General features: G+C 46.5%; 1 non-coding gene across 1 annotated transcript; it reads left to right on the top strand.

Moving 5' to 3' along the window:
- Positions 1-1,119: 1,119 nt before the first annotated feature.
- On the top strand, positions 1,120-1,257 carry LOC119923078. The gene has a single exon (XR_005448757.1). It is a non-coding gene; the product is annotated as a small nucleolar RNA SNORA7 (small nucleolar RNA).
- The last annotated feature ends 12,317 nt before the right edge of the window (positions 1,258-13,574 follow it).

Raw genomic sequence — 13,574 nt, 5'->3', positions numbered from 1 at the left:
GGGGAGGCAGATGGCGGCATAGCAGTAGTAGAACATCGTTATGAGGACGAAAAACTCCCATGAAGCAAACAGGACCACCAGGAAGAGCTGGGTGGCACAGCTCAAGAAGGAGATGGATCGGTAGTTAGTCAAGGAGATGATGACCGGATTTGGGGACGGTGACAGAGATGAAGCAGACGTCGACGAGGGCCAGATTCCTGAGGAAGAAGTACATGGGGGTGTTTAGGCACCGGTCGAGGTTGGTGACGGCGACAATGAGGAGATTCCCCATCTGGGCCACCAGGTAGACTAGGAAGAACAGTGCAGTGTGGACCAGCTGCAGTTTCTGGACCTCCGAGAATCCCATCAGGAGTAATTCCTGCACCGTGGAGATGTTAGACATTTCTGGGGGATGATGTCGACTCCCTGTACAGGAAGAGGGAAGACATCAGTTTACAGGCCTTAATGGCATTGATAAAGGAATCAACGTTAATTTGCGTAGGAGTAAATAATCATTTATACATGCTGAGCACCTAAAAAGTTCAATAGTATTAGTACAAATGATCCCAGCTGTCAAGGAATTCCAAGCTTACAGTCTTGTTTGAGTGGCATAGTGTAGTGGAAAGGGCACAGTCCTTGGAGTCGGAGGACCTGGGTTCTAATTCTGGCTCTATCACTTGCCTCCTGTGTGGCCAGCAAACCTAACTTTTCTGAGCCTCAGATTCTTCATCTATAAAAAGGAAATCCAAGGCCTGGATTTGTACCCACTACTGAGATTGTGAGCCCAGTATGGGGTAAACATCGTGTCCTACATGATTACTGTGCATCTACCCCTGCACATACTACTGTGTTTGGTGTATAATTAGCACTTAACAAGAGACATGAGCATTATTATTATTTGGGGAGACAGAAATCTAAAATAAATTTCTGATAGGAGGCCACCAGAGAGCATAAAGAGATTAACTTGGTTGTTGTGAAATGTTGTAGGTCAATCAACATATTTATTGAGCAGTTACTGTGTGCAGAGCACTGTACTAAATGCTCGGAAGAGTACAACATAATGGAATTGGTAGGTATGTCCCCTGCCTATGACGGACTTGTAATCTAGAAGTGATTTTATACTTAATCTAGTATCCTCAGCCCCTCTCAGGATAGCACCTGGAGAGTTTCCAGTACTCTACTAGTTTCGGCTATGGGAGGGAAAGTCAAGCAGAGGCCTTCCCATTCCATTCCTGGCTTGGCCATTGCCTAGCGAGTGGAAGGCAATCTGCTACAAGTCAAAACTCACCTGTGCTGGGTAGCAACGGCATGGGAGAGAGTCGAAGGCAGAGACTCATGTTTCCCACATGGAAGAATGCAATGGTAAACCACTTCTTTATGTTTAACAAGAAAACTCTACGGATATGCATTCCAGAATGCCTATTGGTAGGTTACCCATAAAGCTTCCTTCTGCACAGTGAAAACCAGAGTGTCTGCCGTTGTCTTTGATCCACATTTTGATCATTTGTTCATCTGCCTTTGATTCTTTCCCATGCCACTGCTGCCCAGCACAGGTAAATTAACTTTGTCTGACACTTGGCTTAGATTTTTCTGTTATGGGTAACCCTAGCGAGAGTATATCTCAATAGCAAGCTCTAAGCTTCATTGACGTACGCAAAACTCTCCTGCCACGGTAAGGCATTGATTCGTAGGAGAACTTCGGTTCAGAAGAATTGATGATGGTACCGGGGTTTTTCCCAGAATCAGTCATGCTCTCTCATTCCTGACAATCACGTTCCCGCTGAAAACGTTTTTGACATACAGGAAACACTGCCAGCCCAAGTGACCGTAGCATCGTGCCGATGCTTGGTTGTAGCATCCAAGCCTGGCGGGCAGTTGTCATGGTAGCCAGGGTGGGGATGCTCGAGTGGATAGAGCTGTGTCGGTGATAGGGCCACTGGTGGATAGAGCATGGGCCTGGGAATCAAAAGGATGTGTGTTCTAATCCAGGCTCCCTCACAAATCTGTTGTGTGACCTTGGGCAAGCCTCGATTACCTCATTTGTAAAATGGAGATAAGATTGCAAGCCCCATGATGGACAGGGACTGTGTCCAACCTGATTCTAGTCCAGCGCTTAGAACAGTGCTTGGCACACAGTAACGGCTTAACATGTACCAAAATTATTTATCATTTATTATCGCTGACAAGCCATTCTCCTCCTATAAGCCTGCCCTGTTTAGGGTGTGGTCTTTGTCTGAATTGGTCTCTCCCCGCTTCTAGACTGTGAGGGCATTGTGGGCAAGGATTGTCTCTGTTGCTAAATTGTACTTTCCAAGCGCTTAGTACAGTGCACAGCATACAGTAAGCACTCATTAAATACGACTGAATGAATGAATGAACTCTAACCTGTTCACCGAGTGCGAGAGTCTCCCCAGAATGGCTCCATCTCTGTCTTCATCTTCTGGTTCCATCCTGCCCCTCTGCAACCCCGCTCACTCTCACCAGGGCAGCTGGGGCTGGCAGGGGCACTGGCCTCCTCTGGACTGGGATGGTCTCCTCTTTCTACTCGAATTCCTGGATTCGGTCTGCGACAAAGGAGACCTCAGCCACTCTCCACTCTCCCATGGATGCTGGCCTGCTCCCCAGACAGGCCCCATTGCTGTAGATAAAGCAGTCGCTGCTCCAAGGGGGATCCCTGCAAGACCGGCTTGGGCTCCTGTGGAGGGACCTCATGGGCCAGGCGATGCGAGAACCCTCTGGCCACATGGTTCTGAGGCCCTGCAGAAAAAAAGGATCTGGCAGCAACTTTCCTGGCCCGTGATGTTTCCATGGCAACAACAGCATCTTCTTCTACATGAGTATACCTGTATCCAGAGAGCTAGAGAGACAGGGAGAGAGTGGTATGTTACTGAATAGGAGAAGCAGCATGATTTAGTGGAAAAAACCTGGGCATGAGAGTCCCAGCTCTCCCGAATGCTTGCCGGGTGACCCTGGGCAGGTCACTTCACTTCTCAGGGCCTCATTTACTTCAGCTGTAAAATGTAGATGCAATACCAGTTCTGCTTCCTAAACAGACAGTGAACCTCGTGTGAGATAGGGATTGTTGCAACCTGATTGATTTGTATGTACCTCAGCGTTCTGAACAGTGCTTGACACCAAGTAAGTGCTTAACAAATATCATATCAGAAAGAGAATATAGCCTCATATCCTCACTGGGGGAGTAGGATTGGCTAGTCAGAGTAACCAGTGGAGAATCAGAGCCCTCAACACAGAGGTAGGGAGTGACAGATTGGTAAACTCAGTTAGTGTCTGGAGATTAGAAGCAGGTTGGCCTAATGGAAAAAGCCCGGGTCTGGGAATCAGAGAACCTGGGTTCGAGTCCCGACTTCATCGCTCATCTGCTGTGTGACCTTGGGTAAGTCACTGCATTTCCCAGTGCCTCAGCTACCCTCCTCTGAGGGACTGAGAGTCCCCTGTCGGACAGAGACTGTGTTGAAGGTGATTATCTTGTATCTTGCCCATCATTTAACCACATGTTAGCTGGGTGACCTTGGAAAAGTCACATCACTTCTCCTGTGCAGCAGTCTCTTTTTCTGTAAAATGGGGATTAAATCCGATGCCCTCCTTCCTTAGACTGTGAGCCCCATGTGGACAAGGGCTATATCCAACCTGATTATTCCTTCATTCCTTCATTCAATCGTATTTATTGAGCGTTTACTGTGTGCAGAGCACTGTACTAAGCGCTTGAAAAGTACAGTTCAGCTACAAATAGAGATAATCCCTGCGCACAACAGGATCACAGTCTAAAAGGGGAGAGACAGGCATTAAAACAAGTCAACAGGCGGTCAACTGTGGGGGAGAGTTTCCATGATTGCATCCTTTCTCCCTTATTACCCTCCAATTTTCTGATGTTCATAACCACCAGCAGTGATCTTAAAATTCATATAATTACTGTTATTATCAGTAGTAGTATCAACATGATCATTATTGACTTTTTTAAGAATCTACTTGCAAAGGTCTGTTACATCCTGGAATAGAAACAAACTGATCAGATCAGACACGTTTCCTGACCCACAGGGCCTCAGATTGTAAGAGAAAGAGAGCACAGATTGAATCACGATTTTACAGAGAGACACAAAGAGGTTACATGGCTGGACAAAGGTCATACAGCAGGCCGGTGACAGAACCGGGCAGACCTTTCGAATGTCATGACTCCCAGCCACACGCTCATTCCACTAAGCCATGATGCGGCTAAAACAATTACTAGTTAGTCCTTCATTGATTTAATCATATTTCTGAGTGCTTACCTTGCGCAGAGCACTATACTAAGCGCTTGGAGACTACATTTCAGAATAAAGACAGACATTCCCTGCCGACACCGACTTACAGACACACACGTCTTATCAACCTCTGTCCCAGACATTGACAAATCCTCAGGCGCTGGGCTTTCTCTTTGGACAGCTCTTTATATGATACCCCCACGATTAGAGCCCTTAGGAGGAATGGGATAGTCAGCACAAGGAAACAGATATTTTTCCCTTAGAGGAGGGAGGAATAATCTCCCCTTTAGAGACTCTCTCATGGTGGCTTTCATATCCCGGTTCCTCAGGCTGTAGATGAGGGGGTGAAGGGTTGGGGGCACGACGGTTTAGGACACGGACACCAGCAGGTCCAGGGTAGATAAGAAGTCTGACACGGACTTGTAGGTTTTGCCAGCCTTACAGAGGAAGACGGTGATGATGGCGTGGTGAGGAAGGCAGGTGGAGAAGGCTCTGGTCCGGCTCTCAGCACCCGGCATCCTCAGTACGGCCTGGAAGATGCGCGCACAGGAGACGATGACAGAGACGAAGCAGACAAAACTTAGAGCTAGCCCACCTGTGACGCTCACATTGATGGCGACGGGGTCCTCGGAGCAGGAGATCTTCAGCAGGGAGGAGACGTCACAGAAGAACTGCTGGATGACGTTGCACCCACAGAAGCTCAGGGAGAAAGTCGAAGCCAAATACAAGACCTTAAACAACATCCTGCTGATCCAAGTGGCAGCCACCATCTTTCCAAAGGACGTGTTGTTCATGATGAGCTCATAGCGCAAGGGGCGGTAGTTGGTTGTGTAGAAGTCATAGAACATCGCTGTGAGGACAACCAGCTTTTTGAAGTGGCCAAAACGACAACCAGGAAGACCTGGGGGACACAGCCCAGGAGGGAACAGGATCTACGATTGGTCAGGGAGATGACGACAGACTTGGGGACGGTGAAGGACAGGTTCCTGAAGAAGAAGTACATGGGGGTGTGGAGGCGCCGGTCAGGAGCGGTGATAGTGACGATGAGGAGATTCCCCCTCAGGACCGCCAGGTAGACCAGGAGGAACAGCGCGGCCTGGACAACCTGCAGCTCCAGGACCTCCAAGAATCCCAGGAGCAGCAATTTTGTCTCCAGGGTGACACTGGTCATTTTCTGGGAATTGACACTGACTTCTTAAGGACATTTAGAAAAGAGAAGTCGATTCAAATAGGGACGAGAATTACTCACAGAAAAGTTCATAGAGGAGAAAAAAATATTTGCATAGAGGAGGAGAAAATATTTGTGTTGGAGGGAAATCTCAGACTTTGGGGGGTTTATGGTATTTGTTAAGTTCTTACTACGTACGAAGCACTGTATTAAGCCCTAGGGTAGCTGGAATCTGATCATGCCCTTCATCTCCCTCAGTTCATCTGCCTCTGTTTCAGGACAGCACAGAAACCATTCCTGACTCCTAGGTGTCTGTTCCATTTGCAAATATCTGCAAGGATTATAGTCACATAATTGCACATCATTTGAGAAGTAGCCCAGCCTAGAGAAAATAGCTCGGAACTGGGAATCAGAGGACCTGGCTTTTAATCCCCGCTCTGCCATGTACCTGCTGTTTGACCTTGGGCAAGTCACTTCACTTCTCTTCTCTGGGCCTCAGTTCGAGAAGCAGCGTGGGTTAGTGGAAAGAGGCTTGGGAATCAGAGGTCATGGGTTCTAATCCCGACTATGCCACTTGTCTGCTGTGTGACCTTGGGCAATTCAATTTCTCTGTGCCTCAGTTATGTCATCTGTAAAATGGAGATGAAGACTGTGAGCTCCAAGTGGGGCAACTTGATTACCTTGCATCTACCCCAGCGCTTAGAACAGTGCTTGGCACATAGTAAATGCTTAACAAATACCAACGTTTTTATTATTATCATTATTATTATTATCATTCCCTCATTTGCAAAATAGGGATTCAGTACCTGTTTTCCCTCCTATTTAGACTGTGAGGTCCGTGAGGGGCCTGATTAACTTGTATCTACCCCAGAACCTAGTACAGTGCTTACCACGTAATAATAATAATGATAGCATTTATTAAGCACTTACTATGTGCTGTTCCAAGCGCTAGGGAGGTTATAAGGTGATCAGGGACTGTGTCCCACGGGGGGTTCACAGTCTTAATCCCCAGTTTACAGATGAGGTAACTGAGACACAGAAAAATTAAGTTACTTGACCAAGGTCACACAGCTGAAAATTGTTGGAGCCTTGATTTGAACCCATGACCACTGACTCCAACGCCCGTGCTCTTTCCACTGAGCCACGCTGCTTCTCATATGTAGTACGTGTTTAATAAATACCATTATTAGCATTATTATTATTATCATGAACTAGTCAAATCACTTCCTATAATTTTATGCATATTCAATAGCTCTTTTACCTTTCATATCTATTTGACTCATCTTCTATTCCTCAACATATCCTTTTAATTCATCCCTGGCCAATCTTCTAGCTCTGCCTCACTCTCACTCCCACGTCTCTCCCCTCTCTCGGGCTGTTCCCTCACCTTAGAATTCCCACCCCTTCAAATAATAATTATTGCATGTGCTAAGCACTTCCTATGTGCGAGTCACTGTACTAAGCACTTGGGCGGATACCGGCAAATCGAGTTGGTCCCACATGAGGCTCACAGTCTCAAACTCCATTTTCCAGCTGAGTTAACTGAGTCCCAGAGAAGTGAAGGGACTTGCCCATGGTCACACAGCTGACAAGTAGCAAAGCCGGGATTAGAACCCATGATTTTCTGACTCCCAGACCTGTGGTTTATCCACTCCATAATGTTACGCATCCTGACAGAGCACATTCCTTCCACATTCCAATTTCCATACAAAAGCCCGTATCCTCTGAAGATCTCCTCCCAGTTAACTCTCAGGCAGACAAACCCATCCACCATCTCTACCATCATGGACCAACTGGTACTCCTCCTTGGCATGTATATTGTTTTACTCCATTGCACATCCACCTCTCTAGATTGCTCTGCTGTAAATATGTCAATGTCTAACTCCCCTTTCCTTTATTTTTATTAATGTCTTCCTCTCCCCTTTGACTGCAAGCTTGCAAGCAGGGATCATGTCTACCAGCTCTTCATTATTGTTTTCTCCCAAGTGCTTAGAACAGTGCTCTGCACCCAGTCAGTGTTCAATAAATACCATTGATTGATGGATTGATGAGAGCCTAAGCTCTTTGTGGGCAAGGAATGTGTCATTACTTCTAGACTGTGAGCCCACTGTTGGGTAGGGACTGTCCCTATATGTTACCAACTAGTACTTCCCAAGCGCTTAGTACAGTGCTCTGCACACAGTAAGCGCTCAATAAATACGATTGATTGATTGATTGATTACTGGTCTTATGCTTCCCTTAGGCCAACACTTAATATGACTTCTTCCTTATCCCTAAACACATCTTAAACCAGAAGACAACCTTAATCAATCAATGATAATTATTAATCATTTACAGTGCAGAACACTATATTAAGCACTTGGGAGAGTACAATACAACATGGTTGGTAGTCAACTTCCCTGCCCGCAATCAAACAATTAATCAATCAATGGTATTTACTGAGCACTTTATGTGTGCAGAGCACTGAACTAAGTAGCTGGGAGAATACAGTACAACGGAGCTGGTAGACACGTTCCCTGCCCACATGTAATCAGTCGATAGTATTTTTTGAGTGCTTACTGTATGCAGAACACTGTACTAAATGCTTGGGAGAGGACAATGCAACAAAATTGGTAGATGTTTTCGTACCCACAATGAGCTCTCGGTTTAGAGACTAGTTTAACTAATTTCTATCCCTCACCCTAGGCTCAAACCTGCCCATTTTCCTTACTTTACAATTCGCAAATCAGTATGATACCTAGAGTGTTTTATAAGTACTATAATAAGAATATATATATATATATATATATATGTTTAAATATATGATGTAGATAACATAATAACAATAATTGTATTATTTGTTAAATACATATTATGTGTTAAGAAATATACTAAGTGCTGGGGTAGATACAAGATAATCAGGTCCCTTTTTGTCTCAGTTTGAGGGAGAACTGATTTTGAATCATCATTTTGCTCCTACTTTATGCTAAGTGGAATAGATACGTTGGACACAGTCTCTGGTCTGCCTGAGGCTTACAGTCTAAGAGAGAGGGAGAGCAAAAATGATATCCTTGCCTTCGAGGAGTTTACATTATAAAGGATTGTTGGATCTCTGCCCATAATGTATGAAAGAAACCAAGGTTGCAGCAACTTATGAGATAAGACACAGGGAATAATAATAACGATAGTATTACTATGGACCAAACACTGATCTAAGCTTTCAGATATATATGCAAGTTAATCAGGTTGGACACAGTCCTTGTCCCATATGGAGCTCACACTCTTAATCCCCATTTTACAAATGAGGTAACTGAGGCTCAGAGAAGTGACGTGACTGTCCAGGTTCATACAGCAGACTCGTGGCAGAGCTGAGATTAGAAGCCAGATCATCATCATCATCATCAATCGTATTTATTGAGCGCTTACTGTGTGCCGAGCACTGTACTAAGCGTTTGGGAAGTACAAGTTGGCAACATATACAGAAAGTCCCTACCAAACAGTGGGCTCACAGTCTAAAAGATATCCTTCTGACTTCACTAGGCCACGATGCTTGACAAAAGCTACGATGCTTGAATGAAAGCTACAGATTGATTAATCAATCAACTTTATCTGGTGAGCACTTACCGGGTGCTAGGCACTGTAATAAGCACTTAGCAGATAAGGAAACTGGAACACGGAGCGATTAAGTGGCTTTCCCGAGGTCATACAGCAGGCCAGCAGCAGAGATGGTTGTCTTCTGAGTCCCAGAACTTGAATTTTTCTGACAACTGATTGGTGGATGAGGTCTCCTCACGCACAAATATTCATGTCCCCTCATCTGGCTCTGTAGAGGCTACTAGCTGGAATGGATCATCTCTCCTCAGGGATGTAACATGAAAGATTAGGCAAAATTCTAACTTTGATCCTCTTATTCTGGGCTTACTTTGAAATTTCCCTTCCTTGCCCATCACCTTTCCACTACATGTCTCCACAGTCACAGGGCCTGCCCTGGGCTGGGGTGCACTGACCTCAGCTGGGAGAGGGGCTCACTTAATCTCGTCGGTTCTGGACGCTGATGGCGGTGACAGGAAGGTCTAGTCGAGGGGTGAGATCTGGCAGGATCCTCCCTCCACTTCTCGGCTCTCCGTTTGGCTGCGCCGTCTCCTCAGATGACGGCCGGGTTATTTCCTGAGGGATTCCCCTTGGGAGGATGGGCTCGGAGCTCTGCTGAGACATCTGACTGGCCGGGAATTTCGGAAGGCCTGGATCATTCATTTATTCAGTCAGTCATAATTATCAAGCCGTTACTGTTTGCAGAGCACTGTACGAAGAGCTTGGGAAGTACAAGCCGACAACATATAGAGATGGTCCCTACACAACAACGGTCTCAGGACTGTGGCCTGTCTGGGGTCCAGGCCCCCCCAACCTAAATAATGGCCTAGTCCCACGTGGTTCCCACTCCGGGACTCCTTCCTAGAACAGCCTCAATGGACTTATTGTTCTCTTTCCATGATTAATAATAGCTTTCTGTTTCAACTCTGGGGATTGGAGCTAATCATGATAGGGAGAATAGGCCCCCTAGCCCATTTGGGTAGTCATGGTTGAATCCAATATTCAGATTGACTTGGCAAAAAAAAGAGAAAAGGACCCCAAGATCTCATTCCAGTTCTGACACTAAATGGTTTTGTGTCACAGGTCCCTGTAACGTTTTTGAAAAATATAAGCTCCTTGTGTGCAAAGAATGCACCTTGGCTTTCTGTTGTACCACAATTTGATTGATTGATCGATTGAATTAACACTTAATTATTGAAGTGTATTATACAATAGATAATACTTGTAGCAACAGTAAGGGTAGGAGGAGAAATCATAATGGTGTTTATTGAGTTACAACTAGGCATTAGGTGGTTGGAAAGGTTCAATCTGTACCCCTACTCCTGGCTTCTGTGGCAGATTTGAGGATCAAAAGTAAGTCTAAAACACCCTTCTGCAGCTACCTCTTCAATTTTCTTTAATGGTATTTGTTAAGCACTTACTATGTACCAGACACTGTATTAACTGTACTCAGGCAATGGGGTAGATATAAGGTAATCAGGCTGGACACAGTCCATGTCCCAAATGGAGCCACTGCATTCATCCCCATTTTACAGATGAGGGAACTGAGGCCCAGAGGAGTGAAGTGACTTCCCCAAGGTCACAAAGCAGACAAGTGGCAGATCTAGGATTAGAACCCTGGTCTTTCTGAGATTAGAACCCAGGACTTTCTGACTCGGAGGCCCGTGCTCTACTCTCTGCTGGTGTTGAATAAAGAGGGTGAATCCAAGTTCAGGGACCGATCCTCAGGCGTGGGAACTACATTTAAATACCAGTCAAGATCAGCTGGATAAAAACTCTTCTACCAACCTAGTCAAAGCCATTGATAATAGGCAATCAGAAAAAGTCTCTAACGACAAATATCTCAGATCTTTGCAGGCCGCCTAAGTCTGTATAAAGTCAATCCACGGGGAGAGAAATAACAGGGTCAGAGCGTGAAGTGAAATTTTCTATCTCTGGAGAAAAGACTCCCAACCAGGACCCTCCCAATCGTCGTCTTCACTTCCCTGTTCCTCAGGCTGTAGATGAGGGCGTTCAGGACAGGGGGCACCACCGTGTAGAACACGGACACCAGCAGGTCTAGAGCTGAGGAGATGTCTGATGGTGGATCTAAGGTACTGAAGATAGTCGTGGTGAAAAACACGGTCGTGACGACAAGGAGGGGCAGGCAGGTGGAGAAGGCTTTGCCCCGGCCCTCGGCGGCCGACATCCTCGGCACGGCCCAGAAGATGCTCAAGTATGAGACGACGATGGAGACGAAGCAGGAGATGCCCAAAAGGTCTCGGGTGACTACGTTCACATCGATGATGAGGTGCGTTTTGGAGCGGGAGAGTTGGACCACGGAAGCGATATTATAGAAGAACTTTGGAATCAGGAAGTATCAGGAAGGTAGGGAGAGCATCCCAGAGGTTGAGATCATTGCAAACAGACCCCCGCCAAGCCATGAGGTGGCGGCCATCTTCCCACAAGCCCCTTGGTCCTTGTTGACCTCTTTATACAGGGGGAGGCAGATGGCGGTGTAGAGATAATATGACATCGCCGTGAGGAGGAACAGCTCTGAGACAGCAAACAGGACCACCGAGAAGAGCTGAGTGGCACATCCCAGGAAGGAAATGGATTTACGGTCGGTCAGGTAATTGAAGATGGATTTGGGGAAGTGCCTGAGATGTAGCAGAGGTCGAGGACAGACAGGTACTTGAGGAAGAAGTGCATGGGGGTGTGGCGGCTCCGGTCGAGGGCAGGGATGGTGACAATAAGGATATTCTTCGTCAGGGCCGCTAGGTAGACCAGGAGGAACAGTGTGGCGTGGACCAGCTGCAGCTCCCGGACTTCCGAGAATCCCAGTAGGAGGAATTCCCTCACTGACATGCGGTAGGCCATTTCCCAAGGATTGCTGAGACCACCTAAAAACAATGAGGTGGAAGCTATTTCAGAACCTCAACAGACAATGATGTTCAAATCAATCCGTCAGTTGCATTTATTGAGCACTTACTTTTTGCAGAGCACTATACTAAGCAACTGGGAGAATGCAATATAGCAGAGTTGGCAGACATCTTTGCTGCCCACGAGGAGCTTACAGGTTAGAGAGGAAGACATACATTGAAATAAATTTCAAATATATACATAGATGCAGTGGGGATGAGGGTGGGGAGAATAAAGGGTGCAAATTCAAGTGCAAGGGCAAGGCAGAAGGGAGAGAAAGTAGGGAAAATGAGGGCTTAGTCGGGGAGGGCCTCTTGGAGGAGATGTAATTTTAAGAAGTCTCTGAAAGTGGGGAGAACGATGGTGTGTCAGAGTAGACGGCGAGGCCTATAGGAAAGAGTAAGGACCTGAAAGTCAGAAGGACCTGGATTCTAGTCCTGGCTCTGCCACTTGCCTGCTGTGTGACCTTGTGGAAGTCATTTCATTCATTCATTCAATTGTATTTATTGAGTGCTTACTGTGTGCAGAGCACTATACTAAGCTCTTGGAAAGTACAATTCGGCAATAGAGATAATCTCTACTCAACAACAGCCTCTCAGTCTAGAAGAGGGAGACAGACAAGTGGATAGGCGTCAATACCGTCAAAATAGATGAATAGAATTATAGATATATAAACATCATTAATCAAATCAATAGGGTAATAAATACGTACAAATATACACAAATGCTGTAGGGAGGGGAAGGGGGTAGTTCAGAGGGAGAGAGTCGGGACGATGGGGAGGGGAGGAGAAGCAGAGGAAAAGGGGGGACTCAGTCTGTGAAGGCCTCCGGGTTGAGGTGAGCTCTTAGTAGGGCTCTGAAGGGAGGAAGAGAGCTAGTTTGGTGGATGTGTGAAGGGAAGGCATTCCAGGCCAGAGGAAGGACGTGAACCAGGGGTGAACGGCAGTACAGGCGAGAATTAGGCCCAGTGAGGAGGTTAGCCACAGAGTTGTGGATTGTGTGGGCTGGGGTGCAGAAGGACAAAAGGGAAATGAGATAAGAAGGGGCAAGGTGATGGAGAGCATTGAAGCCAGTAGTGAGGAGTTTTTACTTCACCCGAAGGTTGATAGGCTACCACTGGAGATTTTTGAGGAAGGGAGTGATATCCCCAGAGTACTTATGTAGAAAGATAATCTGGGTAGCAGAGTGAAGTTCAGACTGAAGCGGGGAGAGACAGGAGGATGGGAGATCAGAAAGGAGGCTGCTGGAGTAATCCAGTCGGGATAGGATAAGACATTGTACCAACAAGGTAGCTGTTTGGATGGAGTGGAAAGGGCAGATCTTGGCGATGTTGTGAAGGTGGGACAGGCAGGTTTTGGTGACGGATTGGTTGTGTTTGGTGAATAAGAGAGCGGAGTCAAAAATGACAGCAAGGTTGCAGGCTTGTGAGACAGGAAGGATGGTACTGCCGTCTACAATGACGGGAAAGGCAGGGAGAGGACAGTGTTTGGGTCACTTCACTTCTCTGTGCCTCAGTTCCCTCATCTGTAAATTGGGGATTAAGCCCATGAGCCCCATGCGGGGCAGGGCCTGTTTCCAACCTGATAAACTTGGATTTACCCCGGCGCCTAGACCCGTGCTGTCAAATACAATCATTATTATTATTAATATATAAAGAGGGAGGGAGTTCCAGGCCAGTGGAAGGGCAAGGGTTACGG

The sequence above is a fragment of the Tachyglossus aculeatus genome, unplaced genomic scaffold, assembly GCF_015852505.1.
Source record: "Tachyglossus aculeatus isolate mTacAcu1 unplaced genomic scaffold, mTacAcu1.pri scaffold_140_arrow_ctg1, whole genome shotgun sequence".
Classification (NCBI taxonomy): domain Eukaryota; kingdom Metazoa; phylum Chordata; class Mammalia; order Monotremata; family Tachyglossidae; genus Tachyglossus; species Tachyglossus aculeatus.
The sequence above is the reverse complement of the archived record's forward strand: the minus strand, read 5'-3'. Positions and strand labels throughout refer to the sequence as shown.